Below are 6,177 nucleotides of genomic sequence, written 5' to 3' on the forward strand. Positions count from 1 at the left end.
GCCACTGGGAGAGCAAGGAGTTCTGCTCATCTCTGTTGACTGTCCAAGTGGAAGTTAAAGCTACCAAGGGACACTTCCAAATGAGTAGGAAAGCAACCTCAGCATCCTAACCAACATGCCCCCTCTCTTAAACGCAAAACAAAGCCAGGCTATCACTGAGCTCTTGCTCCTTAGTTATAACTGAGCATTCATCCCTCTGTTTTAGCCAAGGTGAGATGCTAGGAGAGCACAGGGCTGATGGCTTATAGCACTGGGGTGGTTTTGTTTTGCTTTTCAGACTTTGATATTATTAAAGAGATCTTTCATAATTAAGTGTCTTCCCAAAATATCACCATTAAGGCTAGCAACCCCACTTCCTGCCAACCTCAGGTTTTTGTGTAATTTAAATGATGAAACCTCACTGCCACTTAAGTTATGTGAAATTAGTATTCTGCACTGTGCATTTGAGGGGGCCTTTCATTTCTGCTAAGGAAGGTGCCTCCTTTTAAGGAGGTGGGGGCACTCTAAAGGGAGTCAGCTAGCTCCAAAGCAGACGTCAGAGGTTTTCCCCTTAATTAGTGAGTACTTTGGAAAAAGTAAAAATGTGCCTAAATGTGCAGATCCTGAGCAGCTTCAAGGGGAGTCTGCCCAACCCAACCTTTCCCCATCATCTCACTCTTAAGTGCCATTTATGCCATCACCCATGGTCCCATCTCATACCATTTACATAAGGTCACTGTTCATGTTCATAGGTGCAGTCTATGCACAAGGTTTAGTCTTGTACTTTAATAATAAATAATCAAAATAATACTGTGCACATGTGGGGGGAGATTGTAGCCCTAGGATTCCCGCACTGAGCTCTTTCCTTACCTGCACACAAGATGGGTGGGTAGCAGCCACTTCTCTACCTTCCCTCAGCCTATCACCTCCCCATCATCCAATGCCCCCTGCCCAGGGGTGAAAGTAACTTAAAGGACTTGCCGGTACTCTGGAATCCGGAGGAGGGGCGTGACCTCCACCAGAAGAGGTGGAGCCTTTAAATCCCCGGGCCCTTTAAATCAGGGCTAGGGCTGTGGTAGCAGCAGCTGGGATCCCCAAGCCCTTTAAATCACCCCCTGAGCTCCCAGCTGCAGAGGTGGCTGGGAGCCCTGGGGCTTGGGGGCAATTTAAATGGGGCAATTTAAAGGGCCTGGGGCTCTAGCTGCTGCTACCGCAGCAAAGCCCCGGGCCTTTAAATTGCCGACGGAGCCCCAGGGCTCCAGCAGCAGGGCCCGGGGCTCCTGCTGCCACTACCCTCCAGGGCCCTTTAAATCATCTCTGGATCCCTGCTGCTGGAGCCCTGGGGTAGCGGCAGTGGGGCTCCAGTGGCGATTTAAAGGGGCCGGGGTGGTAGCGGCAGCAGGAGCGCTGGGCCCTTTAAATCGCCACCCGAGCCCCGCGGCCGCTACCTCATGGCTCTGGCAGCGGGGCTCTGGCAGCAATTTAAAGGGCCCTGGGCTCCAGCCCTTTAAATTGCTGCCTCAGGAAGCCGGTCCACCCCGGTATGGCGCACCAGCTCTTGCCGGCAGGGGTGGCAGGTTTGTAGAAATTTTGGTGGTGCCTAGAATCTGCCCCTGCCCAAACTCCACCCCCCCCAAACTCCACCCCCACCTGCCCAAGACTCTGGGAGGGAGTTTGGGTGGGGGAGGAGGTCTGGGGTGCAGGCCCTGGGCTGGGGCAGGGGACTGGGGTGCAGGAGGGGTGCAGGGTGCAGGCTCTGGGAGGGAGTTTGGGGATGGGAGGGAGTCTGGAGGGAGGGGGTGCAGGTTCTGGGAGGGAGTTTGGGGATAAGAAGGGATGTAGAGGGAGGGGGTGCAGGGGTGAGGGCTGTGGGGTGAGGCTGGGGGTGGATTTGGGGTGTGGCTGGGGATGAGGGGTTTGGGGTGTGAGAGGGGGCTCAGGGCTGAGGCAGAGGGTTAGGGTGCAAGGGGATGAGGGCTCTGGCTGGGGCTGGAGATGAGGGGTTTGGGGTGTTGGAGAGGCTCAGGGATAGGACAGAGGGTTGGGGTGCAGGGGGATGAGGGCTTCATCTGGGGTGTGGGCTCTGGGGTGGGGCAGGGCTGGGGATGAGTTTGGGGTGCAGGCAGGCTGTCCTGGGACTGGCAGCAGCAAGCTCTGGGTAGGGACCCCCTTCTCCCCCCCGGCACCACACTCACTGCCCCCCACTGTCACTGCACATGCTCCTAGGGCCCCTCTCAGGTCCAGGAATCCCCCTCACCTCCCCTGTGGTGGGTGCTATGCAGGGTGGGGGGGGAGGCGGCTGCCATCACATGTGCACCTCCTCCCCACTGCTGCCCCTCACTGTAGCCTCACTGGGGCTGCCCCTGGCCCAGCGTGGGGCAAGAGCAGTGACTGTGGACACGGGGGGGCTGTACTGGTGGAGGGTCCCACTGGAAAATGAAAGGGTCCAAGAGGAAAGGGCAGCCTGCCCTGGCAGTAGTGGAGGGGGGCACTAGGACCCTGTGGCGGCAGTTAATGCAGGCAGGCAGCATGGAGCTGCAGGGGATGGGAAGAGACAAACGCTCTGCTCCGGGACCCAGAGAGGTGCATGGGGGCAGCAAAGGGGGGCCGGGGCACACTCAGGGGAGGTGCGGGGGGGGGGAGCAGGTGGGGCCAGGGGGGAGACCTGGCCCCAAACATTCGTGGAGCTGGGCTCCCGGACCCTCAACTTTGCTGGAGCCAGGAGGCGGAGTCAGCGAGAGAGAATGCTCCATTTTCTTGGCGGTAGCTACTGCATCTTTTCTTACCGGTCCTCCATACCGGCCCGTATCGGCTTACTTTCACCTCTGCCCCTGCCTGCTATTGTAGAGAGGGGCACTGCTCTGCACTATGCTAGGGACACAGAGATGCCCTGCATGGCTTTTCCCCAGCATGCCCCTTGCCATGCAGTGGTTTTACTTCTTTGAGGACCCTCCCAGCCTGCTAGAGGCAGGATTTTGCTACCAAGAGCTATACACATTATGTAGTAACAGCACACTTGCTAAGTGCTGACAGAACCTACATTACACTCCTTTTTTGTGGACCAAAGGCATCAACCTTTAAAGCAGTTGCCTAAGGGAATCTCTGTTGGCCTCCCAGCATGCTCAGTGTTCAAATTTCCCCCCCATCTCTGGTGCAGTTTTACAGAGGGCAGAGTGAGAGCTGGTTTTCGTGGCTCAGGGCTAGTCTGCACTAGAAAGTTTTGCTCCTTTAATCATACCGGTATAGTTAAAGTGTGTTTGTGGGGGAAAAGCTAGTGTGGCAGTTACACCAATATATAGGTGTCCATACCAGTATAGCTCATTCTGGCTTGGAAAGTAGAATAAACTCTTTTCACCCAAAGATCTCAAAGCACTTAGCAAGGGCAGGTGTTATTCCTTATCTACAGAGAGTGAAATTGAGTCACAGGGGAGATGGAAGGCCAGTTTCTCAGAAGCAGCTTCTAATTTTACATGCCTCAATTTTTGGGTGCCTTCAATGAGTGCTTAACACCCACAATGTCATTGTAAAGGAGGCCCTAGCCTTCTAATGTGGGCATGAAATAGACCATTTGGGGGGTCTAATCTCTCTACAATACTATGGCCCCATGACCATAGTTTCTGAGCACCTCACACTCTTTACTATATTTATCCTCACAACATCCCAGGAGTGCTATTATCCCCATTTTGCAGATGGGAAACCGAGGCACAGAGGTCCCAAAGGAAGGCTGTTTGGAACTGAACACAGATGTCTCAAATCCCAGACTTGCCCATCTTTCCTTGTGCTATATGGCAGGGCCACAATTAAACACCAAGTCTGTGACACAGCCTGGACTAGAACACGGGTCTACTTTTCCTGTAGTCACTGGAACTTGGTATTGTAGATAAGTGTATGCAGACCAGAACCTTCCCTGCATAAATTATGCAGCTACACATTGAAAGAGCACAATAAATTGCACTTAGCCCTGGAGAAAACACACTTTGGGCCTGATGCTGCTCACACTGTAGTCGTGGATTTTGCAATTGATTTCAGTAGATTTAGTACTTTAAAATACAAAGAAAGGTAGGACATGTTCACTTCAAGAGCCAAGGATCAGAGTAAAAAGAATTGCTATAAATCTTAAGCAACTTTAATTTTAGAGATAGGAGAATTGGTATTCATGGGAAACTTCCATGTAAACTACAATAATTTGAAAGTCTCCTGTTGAGGACAGAAAGCACCATAGCAAACCAATATGTCTTAATTAGTACTCTTGCCTGCTCAATATGATTGCAGAAATGTTTATCACTTAATGAGAAACTATTCTGGAGTCTTGGCTGAAAACAAATGGATTTATTTTTAGAATTCCATGTGATTTATTCTTTCAGAATCAAATTATTTCAGTGTTTTGAAGACAAATAAAAACTGTCAATGAATATGTATATGTTTCCTGAAGCAGAATATGCCTGTGAATATTTTAGAATAGTTTTGTAGTCTACAATTTACATGTTTTCTTTGAAGATCTCACTGATATGAAATACAATAATTATCCTTGGGTCACACACCAGTTTATTTATTTGGTTAGACAAAGGAACAAAGCATAGACAAAATTTACCCAGACAAGCATACTTTTCAGCCTCAAAGAGTAAAGTATCTTGAAAGTCCTACTAAATAGCTTTGAGACAGCTAAAACATTCATTGACATAGTGAAACTAGCTTGATTTTTTTTTACACCTGTGGGAGAAAAAGTGAGCTCTCTCTTGTATGTTTAAGTGAGGGAAAATTAACCTGTTTCTTAATGGGGGGTTATAAATGTCATATCTCAGCATGAGAGCAGAAATGAGTGGGGAAAATGACTAAGATGCAAAAATTAAAAGGGGTGGGAGCATTGCAGCTCTTGTGCACTGCGCTTGGTAATGGTCCCTACAATTAGGCTAAATGTAAAAATAAAAGCAATTGTCACTTTAAACAGTGATACACCTGCAACTTCAAATATGCCTAATAAGACTGACTTCAGAGGGACTCTGCACAGGTGTGGGGGCCTGCCCTCATGGATCTGATTGCAGGATCAAGGCCCTAGTGACATGGGATGACTTGACTTCAATTCAGTGGGATTCTCATAGTTAGAAAGCTTTTAATGTCAAGCACTGGAATCGGCTACCACATTCTGCTCTACTCCATGCTGTTAAGACCTCAGTGGGAGTATTGTGTCCAGTTCTGGAGGGCCACATTTCAGGAAAGATGTGGACAAATTGGAGAAAGTCCAGATAAGAGTAACAAAAATGATTAAATGTCTAGAAAATGTGACGTATGAGAAAAGATTGGATTTTTTTTTTTTGGTCTGAAGAAGAGAAGACTGAGAGGGGACATTACAGTTTTCAAGTACATAAAAGGTTGTTACAAGGAGGAGGCTGAAAAATTGTTCTCTTTAACCTCTGAGAAGAGGACAAGAAGCAATGGATTTAAATTGCAGCAAGGGAGGTTTAAGCTGGACATTAGGAAAAACTTCCTGTCTTCATTTTTAGTTCTTTTTGCTTTGATTTACAGTTTGTTGGTTTTCAGTTAATAAGCCATGGATAGGGTTAATAGTTACAAACCCAAGTGTAGTAAGGGTAACACGCCCACATGTTTGTTAAACCTCCTTGAACACGAGAGGAAATAATTGCCAGTTTTCACGTGACAATACACAATAGTGGCACAAAAACAAATTTCAGACATCTGAGCCCCACCATGGGAATTGTCTTCAGAAGATGATTATGAGGTGAGAGTGGCAGCAGGAACTTAGCAAATACTCTAATACAAGGTCCCCACTGCTATGTGTCAGTCCTGAAAAACACTGCAAAATAAACATATCCACATATAACATGATCATGGACTTAACATGAATCCAAGGAACAATGTTAACAGTCATCAGCCACATTGCATGGCCAGCACTTGCCCAGGAAGCCATTCCTCTGTAAGCCAAAAGAAGAAAAATCAGACCACGCTAACCCTACATTTTGTGTACTGTATGGGGATGAGGAAAGAGCCCACATCCAATGAAACAGCCACAAGAATTTGGGAAAAGTCAGAATGGAACATACTGGTAATTTAAATATTCAGCTTATACTTATGCCAACTACACTCAAAAGTTTTATACTGACAAAATCCTCATAGTATAGATGCAGCTTATACCAGCAAAAAAGTGAGCTAAATAAACTAGACTAGCAAAAGTACTTTTAT

The sequence above is a fragment of the Mauremys mutica genome, chromosome 2 (assembly GCF_020497125.1).
Source record: "Mauremys mutica isolate MM-2020 ecotype Southern chromosome 2, ASM2049712v1, whole genome shotgun sequence".
Classification (NCBI taxonomy): domain Eukaryota; kingdom Metazoa; phylum Chordata; order Testudines; family Geoemydidae; genus Mauremys; species Mauremys mutica.